Below are 15,585 nucleotides of genomic sequence, written 5' to 3' on the forward strand. Positions count from 1 at the left end.
GCAGGGTGGTGTGTCGCCTTACCTGGGAAGCACAAACAATATATTATATAACATATTATATAATTTATACTACATAATAATTATTATATATTAACAATATATTATATATATTATATAATATTATATATATATATATATTTGGGTTGGAGTGCCTTGTTCCTCATGGCTTCCTTTGACTAGGGGAGGGAGTTTCCCAACTCTTTGTGCTTCCCAGGTAAGGCGACACACCACCCTGCTTCAGCTCACCCTCCCTGGGCTGCACCCACTGTCTAACCAGTCCCAATGAGATAAGCCGGGTACTTCAGCTGGAAATGCAGACATCACCCACCTTCGGCATTGATCTTGCTGGGAGCCACAGACTAGAGCTTTTCCTATTTGGTCATCTTGCCAGCCACTGATATCCCATGTTCTTAGATTGAAGGAATTAATATTGTCAAAATGTCCATACCATCCAAAGTAATCTATGGATTCAGTGCAATTCCTATTAAAATGCCAATGTTATTTTTCACAGAAATATAAGACAGAATTATAAAATTCATACGGAACCACCAAGTACCCAGAATAGCCAATGCAAACTTGAGAAACCTTATTTCATTAACAGGTCTATTATATAGTTATCACAGTCTTGCCTAAGACTTGTTATTTATATTGCAAGGTTTTATCTAGCTGTTCAGCTAGAAAGAATGAATGTTAAGTGTTAACATGAGGAAGATAGTGCGGCGATTCCTTAAGGACCTAGAAATAGAAATTCCATTTGACCCAGCAATCCCATTACTGGGTATATATCCAAAGGACTATAAATCGTTCTACTATAGGGACACATGCACACGAATGTTCATTGCAGCACTGTTTACAATAGCAAAGACCTGGAACCAACCCAAATGCCCATTGATGATAGACTGGATAGGGAAAATGTGGCACATATACACCATGGAATATTATGCAGCCATCAAAAACTATGAGTTTGTGTCCTTTGTAGGGACATGGATGAACCTGGAAACCATCATTCTCAGCAAACTGACACAAGAGCAGAAAATCAAACACTGCGTGGTCTCACTCATAGGTGGGTGTTGAACAATGAGAACACATGAACACAGGGAGGGGAGCACTACACACTGAAGTCTGTTGGGGGGAAATGGGGGATAGACAGTGGGGGATGAGGAGTTGGGGAGCAATAGCATGGGGAGAAATGCCAGATATAGGGGAATGGGAGGAAGACAGCAGATCACGCTGCCATGTGTGTACCTATGCAACAATCTTGCATGTTCTTCAAATATACCCCAAAACCTAAAATGCAATAAAAAAAAAGAGAGAAAGAAAAAATAAAGTGTTAACATCATAGTGGTATGTTATATTAATGAACAGTATCATATTTTATTTGAAAACTTAGTTATTATGACTGCATAAAGATCAAGATCACTTAGGAAGAAAACTATGATATAACATTACACTATTGAGCATCAGAGTCTTTGAATTTAAATAATATTTTTACATTATCTTTTCTATTTGAAAATGCTCCTGCTAAAGTATGGAGTTTTCTCTCCAGATTTCCTCCATCAGCAGGACTTACATGTGCTTTGTTTAGAGACCTGACAAGTTGTACTAGAGCACATACTCCAACTGTGCCTCTCTGGCCTAGCAACGTGCAGTCTCAGATGACTTTTTATGACTAGGGTACAGGTTTCAACCTTAGAATCTTTAGGAACAATCGACAGCTCTTGAAAACAGGAGACATACATAAGGGCAGAGCTGAAGGAAACTGCTTGCATTTAGTTTAAATGGTGCCAAACCTTGCTATCATTTGTGGGTCGCTGAGTTTTTATCTTTTTCACAGGTGCTTCTGAGTACCAGTGACAGATAATTTGTAATAGCCTTAACATTTTAACGATGCATGAAAAAAGGAAATATTTACTTTTGCATTCAGTAATTTAAAGTACATTCAGCTCTTTAAAAGAACAGAGGAGAAACTTAAAGTTATTGGAAATAGAGGAAAGTTATGACAATCTTCTATTTTAACAACTTATAATGGAAGAGGGAGATAATATAGAAGATAGTGCATGAGAAAGCTGAATATGGAATAATAATAGAAATTATAGGGGTTAAGAAGATTGTTTATAATTTATTCTGTTTGTCAGAGTAAGATACGTTTGAGAACACACAGAGTAGAACAGTTCATTCATACAAACACTGTATATCACATAATGTATTATTTTTGAATGTCAGGCATGCTGGTGACCCTTGCAAACTCCATTTTTGACTTCTTTTTTTCATTTTTATTTATAGCCAAAATAACAATTAGAGGCCATGTTCATTAGATGTGCAATTCCCAGCTCTGACTGTATTGATAGCAGACATTAGATGGAGCATCTTCTAGACACATTTGTGAGTTAAACTTAATTTGTAGTTGAGAGACCAATTAAGGGACTTGACAGACAACGAAGTCATTTTTACAATTTATGAAACCTGATTTCTTTGTCCCAGTTTAGGATAAATTGATTCTCCATTGATGTTCCTTTATATCTATCTCCTAATAAAAGACTTCTTTCGATTAATGAAGTTCTTTAAGCAACCATTAGTTATCACTTTAAAAAGTTAAACACATTGGCTTACAAGAGAAAGGAAATCTATTAAAACCATACATTTGGTTTTCTCTAATTTTTAGAAGGCCACATTCTGTCAGTCAAAAGTGTTCCTAAAATAGAATGGGTTTGGTCGAGGTTCTGCTACTCTTTCTGCACAGAAAGCCAATGACTGAGATGACAAGTATTGCCAAGGAAGAAGTCTTTAACTGGGTGCTGCAGCCAAGGAGATGGGAGCTCAGTCTCAAATCCCTCTCCTTGACTGTCTAAAATTAAGTTTTTATATAGCAGGGAAGAAATGTGACAATGTGTTAGAAGACAGAAACTAGAGAAGGGTAAGAAAGCAATCACGATGAATAAGGGTCTGGCATCTCATTGTCTGGATGCCCTGATCTGGTGAGTTTCAGTTCTTTGATTTTTTTTTTTTTTTAAGATGCCTGAACATCATTTCCTGAGGAAGGAGTGCAGATAAAATAAATGTAAGTTTCAAGCTTTAAGACCAGAAAGATCAATATCTATGTTTATCCCAAAACAACTGTCTATGGGACTATTGAGTCACTTTCAAGAGAATGAATATTTGATGCTTTTGGAGGGAAAATTGACTTATTCAGAATACTATTTCCTAGAATATAGAAGAGATGTGTTATTCAACTAAAGAATAGTTTCTTTGGTGAAGGGAAATTGATTTTGCTTTATTTTTTATTTTTACTTTAAGTTCCAAGATATAAGTGCAGAACATGCAGGTTTGTTACTATATGCGTGCCATGGTGGTTTGCTGCACCTATCGGCCCATTCATCTAGGTTTTAAGCCCCACATGCATGAGATATTTGTCCTGATGCTCTCCCTTTCCTTGCTCCCCACCTCGTGACTGGCCCCAGTGTGTGTTCTCCTTTCTGTGTCCATGTGTTCTCATTGTTCAACTCCCATGTATAAGTAAGAACATGTGATCATGTGGTTTTTGGTTTTCTTTTCCTGCGTTAATTTGCTAAGGATGAAGGCTTCCAGCTTCATTCAAGGAGAGATGTTGGAAGGGATGTTTTGGTGTCATTCTTTTCTCCCCCTTTTTTTGTCTGTTACCAGTGTATAGTTATTGGTGGGGGTGGGGATGGTTTGAACTAGCTGTGTGACTTAGAATGCTATAAGACAGGGGTTTTCAAACCCTAGGCCATGGACCGGTACCTATCCATGGCTTATTAGGAACCATCCTGCCTGCCAGCAGGAGATGAGCGGTGGCAAGCGAGCATTCCGGCCTCAACTTCACCTCCTGTCAGATCAGCAGCCTCATTAGATTCTCACAGGAGTTTGAACCCTATTCTCAACTGCTCATTCAAGGAATCTAGATTGTGTACTCCTTATCCGAAATCTTACTAATGTCTGATTATCTGAGGTGAAACAGTTTCATCCTGAAACCATTATCCACCCACCCACTCCCACCCTCCAGCCATGGAAAATTGTCTTCTACAAAACCGGTCCCTGGTGCCAAAAAGTTTGGGGACCACTGTTGTAGGAGAAGGAGACAAACAGAAATATTTCCTTGTTTCCAACTGAGCATTCAACCTTTCCAGAGAGCTTACAAAGTAGAAAAGAGGTAGAACCTCCTAGCATCATCACATGAGCACACATTGTAAATTTAAGAGTACTTGATTCTGCTATCTCTATACAGATTAATATTTAACTTTTTAGTAACTGTATTAGCAGGAACAACTTAGTTGTACCACAAATCTCTTAAATTAATATTGCTTGTTATAATTTAAAGAACATCTTTATGTTCTCTTTTTTCATTAATACAGCTGAAAGGAAATGCTACTCTGATTTTAGTGGTGAGAAATTTATACTCAGAGATTTAACCTTCTCACCCATCCAATAAAGGGTAATGCCAGAACTTGAACAAGGTCTTCTGAATGCAATCCATCTGCTTTTCCTTCACATCTGGTTCTACAGAGTGAAATGCAGTTTTGAGTAGCACAGTGAATTGAAAAGCGAGCCTTCAAATATGAACTGATTTGTCAAAATGAACTCTTCACTGTAATAGAAAATCTTCACATTTATTTTTCAAAATCTGATTACAGAACATAGTAGGTTTTTTTTTTTTTCCCCTGGGGAGTGGTTTTAGGATAGAAGGTTAAGTTTTCTTTATATTTTCTTCTGTGCTGTTTTAATTTTTTTTTTCAACAGGTTCACATCGTTAAGTATTTATATTGTCTCCTTCTGCAGTATAAACAGTAAAATAACAATAGGAATATCTTCGATTTGTAAATAGTCTTTTTCTCTCTCAAAATACCACCATATTTGTTATTTTTTCTTTATTTTGTTTTCCTGGCTCACATTTAAAGCAATGAGTCACAAGCAAATAAACAGCGTTGCCCAAGGTCTCACGGCTAGTTTGTGTACAGCACAAATCTCAGGTTCTTAATTTTAGGCTAGAGCTGTTTGGACAGCAAAAGTTATTTATTTATTTTTCTTTTAAATATCCTCTCTTTTAGTCTTAGCTTAATTTTTCAGAGACTAATAAGACTTTATAAGAATGTATTTCAGGTATACTTAACCATTTATCATTACATGTTATGAAATAACCTGATGACATGAAAAGTGTGTGTGTAGCTGTTAAGAAGTTTTATTTTCAACTCCAGAAGACCTTACCAATTTGGAAAGGTCTAATTCACCATGCCACATTGAAATATTGCAATAAAACATTGTGATTTTTCACACGATATTGTTCTAAATCTAAAAATGGGTGACTTAATTTAATCCTACTTTGTACATTCAAATGCAACATATATGTATAACATGAAATTATTAAAAGCTGCTGTTGGTAGAAATCTATGCAGCTTAGAATTTTAAAAAGGCATGTCTTAATTTCTCTTAGAAAGTCTTAAATCTTCAGTTTCAGCAATGAACTTTCACATCCTAATTGAAATATAAACAGAAAAGATGTGTGTTTTCTTTCCCAGCTCCTTTCCATTTGCATGATTATAGATTCTGGCAGACACAAAATGTTTAAGTATTCAGTGACACTTCTTTTAATTAAAACACTATAAAGTATGAGAGTATAATACGAGACCTCCTATTATTACCCAAAGGAATGTAGTTGGTATAAAAAAATAGTTGGTTAAAAAGTGGTTACTTCAGAACAGGTAGCTTAATTATATGAGCATTTACTTGACTCTAGAGAATACTTTGCAAGGCCAAGGGCTAAATTTACAAGTATAAACACAGGTCACAGCAACTTTCCCTGTACCAATTTACACCATGAAATTAGTATCCAAACATGTGTTTGCTCACTTCCTGTGGATTACTTGGGAAATAGTGTCTTGTTAGATTTTTTTTTTAATGTCGTAATTGTTTTCAAAAGTAGCATCACATTAGTAAAATTGAAGAATTGTTTAGAATTGACTAAGCCTCAAGGTAGTGAAGATGATCAAAGAAGGATCATCGTAGGCTCGACATGGTGACTCACACCAGTAATCCCAACACTTTAGGAGTTGGGAAGTCGGAGGATCACCTGAGCCCAGGAGTTTAGACCAGCCTGGGAAAGAAGGGAGACCCCTTCCTACAAAAAATAAAAAAAATTACCTGGGCTTGGTGGCATGCTCCTGTGTCCCAAATACTCGGGAGCCTGAAGTGGGAGGATCACTTGAGCTCAAGTGGTTGAGGCTGCAGTGAGCAGTGATCGTGCCATTGTACTCTAGCCTGGGTGACAAGAGTTGCCCTTGTCTCAAAAGAAAAAAAAAATGGAAAAAACAAAGAAAAAGAGATCATCATGTTTGGCAGCATGGCTTGGTGGAGAATGCAGCCTAGAATCCTGATTTTGCCAGTTCCCGTTATGTGACATAGGATAATGTATTGAATCTCACTAAGGCTCAACTGCCTCATTTGTAAAACAGGTATAATAATATCTCTCTTACAAGGCTTTAATGAAAATTAGCAATAAGATAAAGTTCATATTGTAGCACCTAATAGTGCAGCCCCTCATAGGCACTGAATAAAGTTAGTTCTGATTATTCTGCTTTTCAAAAACATCAGATGCAATGAAATAGGATGCAACAGGAAAATACTCAGGTTCCACATATAAAAATTAAGATATAGTGATACCTACCTTACTGAGATGTGATATGGTAAGCACTTAACACAATGTTGGAGCTCATAAGCATCCAATGATTGTTACTTTCAGCATTTCAATGAATTGTAAAGACCAAATGCAAATGAAGTTGAAAGGCATTGTCAACCATAGTGTTATGCAGATACTACTTACTACTAATATAACTTAAAAATACATTGAAATTTTAATAAATGTGTTCCCTTAGGAAAATGGCTAAGAAAAAATGCACGATTGCCTGCTCTTTACTTATTTTCATTATTTGAGAAAGCATTACAGGAACATTAAGACAAGATTTGTGGCTCAAGTAAGGAAAGAAAGCTTTCTTTTCTTTTGATTTTGCACTTGGGGAATTTTTCTCGATCTTTTTCAAAAGGAGGAGAGAAATCATTTATGTGTACCTGGGGTCCTGATTATTACAAAAAAAGAAGGAACTGAACAACTTTGCATACTTTAGTAAAACAAAGTAATTCAATTAAGCTTATTCAGGGCATCTTAGCGTTTTAGCAAAGTTGAAAAGGACGCTTGACTCTTGTTAAGGGGAGCTCTGTAGATATTTCTGTCTGGGGCAATATGTTACTCAGTTTTCAGCCTGATAATAAGCTCTAAACCAGGGAATTGTATAACTTGCATAGACAATGAATCCAGTCTGGAAGATAAATTGTTCACTGAGGTGGCTGAATTTCTGATGTAAATGGCCATATGATCGTGAGAGCTTTATCTCTAATAAAAACATACCTGTTTGTTCGTAAAAACAGTCACCTTATCCTTAATGAGCAATTTGACTTTTAGGCTTAACACATTAGTCTCTTAAGTGACAAATTTGTGCCTGTGCTAACAACTAGTTGGCAGAATTCTGACAGTGAACAGAAGCTGTCAGACGAACCCATAATATTTCTTCCAGTAGCTAATCTGTTCAATTTTAAGCATTGAAAGCTTAGGAAAAACATGGAGAGAACTTGTTTTATGGTTTCTGGGATAATTTTTATATTGCTTGATAAACTCTAAAGAAGCTAGTATCTACATGTAAGATATACTTTGCAAATAAAACTACCTGAAATGGTGGTTGCCAGCATTTGAGACTTGGGAAATTGGGGAGGTGTTTGTCAAAGGACATAAAATTTTAGTTAGATTTAAAAAAAGTAAGTTCAAGAACTCTATTGTGCATCACGGTGACTATAGTTAATATATTATGCTTGAAAATTGCTGGTGACAGATTTTAAGTGTTCCCATCACAGAGAAAACGATAAGTATGTGAGCTAATGTATGTTAAATAGCTTTATTCAGCCATTTCACAATGTATACATACAGAAAAATCATATTGTACACCATAAGTATATACAATTTTTTTTTTTTTGAGACGTAGTCTCACTCTCCCACCCAGACTGGAGTGCAGTGGCGTGATCTCGGCTCACTACAACATCTGCCTCCCGGGTTCAAGTGATTCTCCAGTCTCAGCCTCCTGAGCAGCTGGGATTACAGGCACCTACCACCACGCCTGGCTAATTTTTGTAGTTTTAGCAGAGATGAGGTTTCACAATGTTGGTCAGGCTGGTCTTGAATTCCTGAACTCAGGTGATCCACCTGCCTTGGCTTCCCAAAATGCTGGGATTACAGGCATGAGCCACCGCACCCAGCCTACAACTTTTACTTGTCAACTAAAAAATAAATTTAAGAACAGAAAAAATAAAATTAGCAGGTATTTTGCAAAGCTTTTATATTGGATTTATTTCACATTTGTATCAGTTCTTTATTCTCAATTTTACAGTGGGAGAAAACTTTTTATAAACCTACAAAAAAAGGAATTTTTTCTATAGTAGGAGCAAAGGTTTAAGAATGTTAAAATCGAAATGGATGACTGATTAATTGTAGATGAGTCTCAGCCAGTTATCCATGATTTATTTATTTTTATTAATTGTAGATCAATCTCACCCTTACCTATCCATGATTTATTTAGATATTTATATATTAATTATCTTGAGAAATATCTAAAAGTTCTTGTTGAAGAAAAATCATCAATTCTGTATTAAGTGACAATGAGTGCAAAGTATAGAGACTATTAGAAACTGATCACCTTTGTGGTGTGTCATAAGTGGAATTAGGAGTGCCAGTGGTGTGGTTGTGACCTCTGCAAGTGGTCAGGGTTTGCTCATTGAAAAGGTGGAATATGGAGCCCACATTAAATGTGGTAAGGGATTTCATCAAGCTAATACCCAAGGGATTAATTAAGCTTTATATGAAAACATTACAGGTGGTAAGAGATTTCTTCGAGCAAATACCCAGGGGAATAATTTTCCTGGGAGAGAGAATAATTCAGCGTTATATGAAAACATTACAGGTATTTTCAAGGAATCGTAAAGTGTTCAGTGTGGCTAATGCAGCTTGAACTAGGGGGCAGTCATAGGACAGGACATGACAGGGAAGATGGCAGTGGCAAGGGAGACATTTTGAAAGGCCTTATAAGAAGGTACTATTAAGGACAAGGGCCTAATTCAGAGTAAAACAGGGAGCCATGGCAGGTTTTTGCCTAGAGGCATGAAATTATTTTACTTGGTTTTGTTTGTTTGTTTTGTTTTGTTTTCTGAGGTAGAGTCTCACTCTGTGGCCCAGGTTTGGGTGTAGTGGGGCCATCTTCGCTCACTGCGACCTCCACCCCCCGGGTTCAATTGATTCTACTGTCTCAGCCTCCCAAATAGCTGGGATTACAGACACTCACCATCATGCCTGGCTAATTTTTGTATTTTTATTAGAGACGGGGTTTCAGCATGTTGCCCAGGCTGGTCTCGAACTCCTAAACTCAGGTGATCCGCCTGCCTCGGCCTCCCAAAGTGCTGGGATTACAGGCGTGAGCCACCATGCCAGGACTTTGACTTGAGTTTTAATAGGATCACTCTGGCTGCTGTGCTGTGAATAGTACATATGGGGTAATGATGCAAACAGGGACCTATTGTAGTACTCCTCAGGAGAGAATGATGGCTTGCACAAGGATGGAAGCAATGAAGGTGGTGAAAAGTGATCAGATTCTATATTTATTAGGAACACCTAAGATGATGTCTTAATAGACCAAAATGTGAAATGTGAGAAAAATAGAGATGACACCAAGATTCTTGGCTTTGGCAACTGAAAGAATAGTTACTGTCAACTGAGATTGCTAAGAATACACATAGATCAGGAGTTCAGCTTTAGACTTCTTAATCTTAAGATGTCAATTAGACACCTATGTGGAGATGCTGAGTGGGCAGGTGGATATAAGAAGTTGGATTTGGGAGAGTGGTCTTGTCTGAAGGTATAAACTTGGTAGTTGACAACATACAGTTGTTATTTAAAGACATGAGACTGGTTATCACCAAAGAAATGAGTGTGTAGATACAAAAGGGAAGAAACTTTAGAGAACGTCAACTTTTGGAGATCTAGGAGAAGGGGAGAAACTAGCCAAGGTGACTCAGGAATGGCTGTAAAAGTAAGAGGAAAACCTGAATGTGTGCCATCCAGGGAGTCAGGTGAAGAAAGCCATCAAGGAGGAGGAAGGGATCAACTGGGTTAAATGCTGCTGATAGCATCAAGTAAGATGAGGAAGAAACTGATTATTGATAAGATAGTTTACTGACTTGTGAGAAGCCACATCAATATCCCTATGAAAGAAGATACTTTGATGCTATTAATAATAGACAACTTAAGACTGGGGGTCACAATCTTATGGCCCACTGCCCACATGTAGACAGAGATGAGCTTTAAGAGGCAGTGCTTAGAAAAAGATAATAGAATGTGAAGGCTATTAGGAGATACATCCTCTCCTATTAGCCATAGACCCCATCATGTCATATTATTTTATATTTGAGGGCCTTCACATATTTTATTTTCTGTTTGTTTTTGTTTTTGAGACTGGGTCTCACTCTGTCACCCAGGCTGTAGTGCAGTGGCGTGATCAGGGTTCACTGCAGCCTCAACCTCCCAGGCTCAAGTAATTCTCCCACCTCAGCCTTCTGAGTAGCTGGGACTAGAGGCATGTACTACCACACCTGGCCCATATTTATGATTCTTGCTTGGCTCCTGAAAGAGCATTGAATTTGTGACCTCTGGTTATTAAGTGTACTTTTGCTTTGGCACAGAAAAAATAAATAAATAAAACAGGTGTACTTTTGATAGTATAGTTATTTTCATTATTATATAGATGTATAAAAGACTTTGATTTCTAGCTCAGGATAATTGAATTTTTCATCTAAATTCTTGTTCCTCTTCAAGGCCAGACATACTGTCTCTGTTCTATAAGGGCATTGAATGATAGACTTTTTGTTAGACAGAAATCTTGGTTTGCTGTTTGGCCTTTCCTAATCTTGCTTCACAAAAGAGAGATCTGAACAGAGAGGTCAAATGACAGAAATCTTGGTTTGCTATTTGGCCTTTCCTAATCTTGCTTCACAAAAGAGAGATCTGAACAGAGAGGTCAAATGTCTTGCACATCAGATGGCTAGCTATGATCTAACCAAGACTCTTAACTTCTCTCTCAGCCCTGAAGATTATGTTGGTCTTCTGATATGAAGTTTCCTGTTCTTTCTTTTATGCTATCTAGCCACTTGTTCAGTTAACTTATTCATTAATCACCTCATGTATGTGAGGCAGTCTATATTTATGCCAGTAATACATGTAAATTGCAGCCATTTTTAAAACCAGGAAATGCACTTAAATTGTGTGTTTAAATTTACCAGCATCACATATGGTGCTTTTTACCACATATAGTAGTTTTTAAGATTATATTTATCCATATTACCTCCGTAATTATTTATGATCAGGTTAGCTGAAGTGGAGAAAAGCCATATTAATGCTCCACTTTGGTTTTGAGATAACTGCTGGTATTCAATCCATTATTCTTATCCATTAGAATTCCTGTTTTGTCCAGAAATGATTCAACCCTTAGAATTAAGTCTCTGTACTTCCTCATTTATGTTTCCCTCTCCAAGTCTAAGTAGACATTATGTCTGCATCGTTTCCTGCCACGCTATGGTTATACATAATATGTCTATTTAGATATAAATTGTAAGAATAAGAGGATTAATTTTATAAAGTTATAAAGTTATAACTGAAAAACTCTTTTAAAAAATAAAAAGAAAATCACTTCTAATTATATAGTCACCTTGACCTCTTGTCATTGCTATAGCATAGTTGTTTATTTTGTTGTTTTTCCCAGGTGCTTAATTCAGCCACTGTCTGCCTTACAAAAATAGGTAACTGTACAAATAAACCAGCTTCTAACTAAGACTAGGTAATTTTCTTTATGTTAGGCCGAAAGTATTTTCAATATGTTAAAGAAAGAAACACCCCAAACCACATTGACTTATAACTGTATCTATGCAGAAATTTTGTTTCAATGGCAGTATATAAGGAGTAGAGATCTCTCTTGCTTTCTCCTTAGCCATGAGTGGATAGAGTCAGTGAGCACATGTTAAGCATTTGCAGTGAATCTCCTGATTTCCTAGCGCTTCAGAAGTAGGAACAGTCAGTCTAACTCACCATTCAAATACACATGGAATTCATCTTCTCCTTTTTCTCATTTATCCATGCCATAATTTATAATGTCATCCCCCTTTCTCCTACATGTGATCTAAAAAACTGACATCTAAACCTAATTCCACCCTGAGTGATACTTGGCCAGCATAGTTTGTTTCTTTTATTAAAAATTTGAATGTAATGCCTGGGGGCATGGTGGGTGTGGTAGGTTCTGCTTTATATATGCATGATTTCTGAGCCCTTCCAAAGCATTTGGGTTTGTAAGCCTTCCTTAGACAGTTGTAATCCAGTCTCCTAATTGTTTTCTTCAAGTTGTAAATCCTCCCTGTCCAACTAACCCTCCACCCTTTCCCCAGATTCAGTAACCTAAGAAAACAGCTCTGATTATATAATCCTCCTTTGGAAATCCTGTTCGCTTCTCTATTGCATGTGGCGTAAGATCCAAACTCTAACATGGCAGATGCGAAGTTTCATCACGTGGTTCCAGTCTACTTTTCCCAGTCCCTTCACTTTCACTTTTTGTTAATATCCTGTCTCCACAACATACACCAAGAGCTACAGCAGAGAGCAAGTTACACCTATTCCCTTTAGGCCGTGTCGTCTTCCGGCTCCCTTTCTTTTGTCTGTGCTTTTCTCTGTCTATACTTACTTTGACTTTCTCCCTTACCTAGAAAATGCTTATTCTTCTACTCAGCCCCAACTCATGTAATAATTCCTTTGTGAAGAGTTTCCTGAGTCTCCGGGGAGGTTGATTGTTTTTCTGGGCTACCAATCACACTTTGCACATCTCTTCATTGTAACACTTACCATAATGTAGTTCAAAAGTTATGTGTCCCTGCTTCACTTTGCTGTACAGGGAGCTCTTTGATAAGCAAGGTTAGATCAAATTCATTTTTGTATTACCAACACCCAGTAGTGTCTTACACATAATAGGTGCACAAGGGATGTTCCTTGAATAGGTGAAAGAGGAATCTCCGTAATTCTCCCTACATATGTTGGGTGGGCAGCTGCTACCCACTTGCTGTCTGTCTGATCCTCAGTCTCTTCCTCTTGTCCTCTCAAACTTCTTTATGGTGTTCCGCTTATTCATTTTACATCTTTACCCTCCAATTTTGGAGATGGTGATAAAGACAGAGGCCAGGACTCAGGGCTCTGTGATTGATACTTGTAGACATCACAGTTTGGTTTGGCGCCAGCATCAGTAACAGTGGCTGCTATCATTTTTCTCAGATTCCAGGATTCTTCCAATATCTCAGGGCATTGCCTAATTCTAGAGCTATCTCTGATGATTTGAGGTACATGGTATGTGTAATTCAGCACTTCGTATCTGCATTTATTTTTCTATATGAGCCTTCCATAAGGACAATTTTTGTCTGTTTAAAATGTAACAATAAATCAAATACATTGCATTTTCTATATACTCAAATGCATTGTAAAACTATTTTCATGACATTTGAGATAAAATTCAAACTGAACATATAGTATACTAATGACATCATGTTAATATGTCTATAACAAACATGAACAGGGTATCAGTTGGGAATAGCTAATCATAATCAAATTCAGTAGGTTTGTTCTTCAGAGTGAGGTTTCACAAATTCTTCTATTTGGTGAGATATGGAATATGAAACTGGCAAAATTAGCCTTCCGGGGCTTAAATTAAACTATAATAATTTGTATTGCTTAAGAATATTAAGGCAACTTAATACTTCTGTTAAAGTGTAAATGCAAGACAAGAAAGAGTAATGGCAGGCTGTTTTACTTTTTATATTGTCTTATTTAATGTATTTCCTCTTCTCCTTCCTGCCAACCCCATTCATATTATATTCTTTTTACTGTAAAAATAGAGCATATAATTTTACAGATAAGAAAACAAAAGGTCAGGGAATCTAAATGGCATGCTCAAAGACATACGACTAGTTAGTAACAGGGTTGGGTCTAAAATTCAGATCCCTTCATTCCCACACCAAGGACCTTAACATTATCGTACGCTGTTCCCCATCATTTGACCTTTTAAAATCTCCAGTGTGTATACTGTTTTATTTACTGCAAAGAAGAGATGCTCTGTTTGTTTATAATGTGATTACAAATTTGTGGAGTTACAGTCATCATAGTTGTTCCTACAAATGATTTAAAAGCAAAATGTTAAAGCATTCCTTATCTTTACTGCCAAAGAAATTATGACCAAATGGTAATTACTGAGTAACAAAACAATCATATAGCAACCAATCCAATTGTTTAATGCTATATCTAAAGACAAACACTTTTAAAAGCAGTGAGTTAATACAATTAACCAACCCAAATGCCCAATGATTATAGACTGGACAGGGAAAATGTGACACATATACACCATGGAATACTATGCAGCCATAAAAAACGATGAGCTTGTGTCCTTTGTAGGGACATGGATGAACCTGGAAACCATCATTCTCAGCAAACAGACACAAGAACAGAAAATCAAACACCACATGTTCTCACTCATAGGCAGGTGTTGAACAATAAGAACACATGGACATAAGGAGGGGAGCATCACACACTGGGATCTGTGGGGGGGAACTAGGGGAGGGACAGCAGGGGATAGGGAGTTGGGGAGGGATAGCATGGGAAGAAATGTCAGATATAGGTGATGAGGAGGAAGGCAGCAAACCTCATTGCCATGTATGTACCTATGCAACAATCCTGCATGTTCTTCACATGTACCTCAATATCTAAAATGCAATAAAATATTTAAAAAACAATTTGACTTATCAAGCTGTAAGTCTCAATAGTCAACAGTTTGAGGATTACATCAAAAACTGGGCAGGCATTGATGAGATTACCAAATGATATCTTATCCTGAAATGCCCTGGATTAAAATTAGCAAGAATGCGCTTGGTGTCTAATTTCTGAGAAGTAAAAACAGCTTTGGCCATTTATCCTAAGTTTAGGACAAAATTCAATTGAATGAAAGAGAGAAGTGGAGTAGAAATTTTAGCATTTTAAAAGCTGACAGCTCTAACCTGAACCAGAGTACTTATGTTATTAAAACGGTCTTGGAATCCTAGGTCAGGCAATTCCATCTTTCTGAACTACCCTCTGCAAACTTCTCCACTAGCAATATCCAGCACTTCTTTCAAAGCAAAGGCTCACGCTGACTCAAAGCAGGAATGTTTCCTTGACCAATCATACTACGTTTTATTGATTGCTCGACAGTATTCACAGGTCTTTCTAGCTCTGTATCTTTTGATGGATGTCTTAGGAAAGTTATTTTAGCAAGTGACAATTTTAAAAAGCTGGAGGGTTTTATCATTTTGTTTTCATTTGGTTTGGTTTTGAGACAGGGTCTTGCCCAATATGGAGTGCTGTGGGACCAGCTCAAGCAATCTTACAAGTAGCTGAGACTACAGGTGCACACCCACTAATTT

General features: G+C 37.1%; 1 protein-coding gene and 1 long non-coding RNA gene across 2 annotated transcripts in view; both read left to right on the forward strand.

Moving 5' to 3' along the window:
* The window catches only part of LOC116536867, a 20,915-nt gene extending 6,099 nt beyond the window's left edge, over positions 1-14,816 (forward strand). Inside the window, exons 2-4 of the long non-coding RNA XR_004262837.1 lie at positions 7,291-7,296; positions 8,061-8,066; positions 14,805-14,816. This is a non-coding gene — a long non-coding RNA (uncharacterized LOC116536867). The remainder of the gene's footprint in view (positions 1-7,290; positions 7,297-8,060; positions 8,067-14,804) is intronic.
* PCDH11X (protocadherin 11 X-linked) overlaps positions 1-15,585 on the forward strand; it is an 807,063-nt gene that overhangs the window by 184,792 nt on the left and 606,686 nt on the right. The gene's annotated exons all lie outside the window — the stretch shown is intronic.

Source organism: Sapajus apella, unplaced genomic scaffold (genome assembly GCF_009761245.1).
Source record: "Sapajus apella isolate SASKATOON/1434 unplaced genomic scaffold, GSC_monkey_1.0 scaffold104, whole genome shotgun sequence".
Classification (NCBI taxonomy): Eukaryota; Metazoa; Chordata; class Mammalia; order Primates; family Cebidae; genus Sapajus; species Sapajus apella.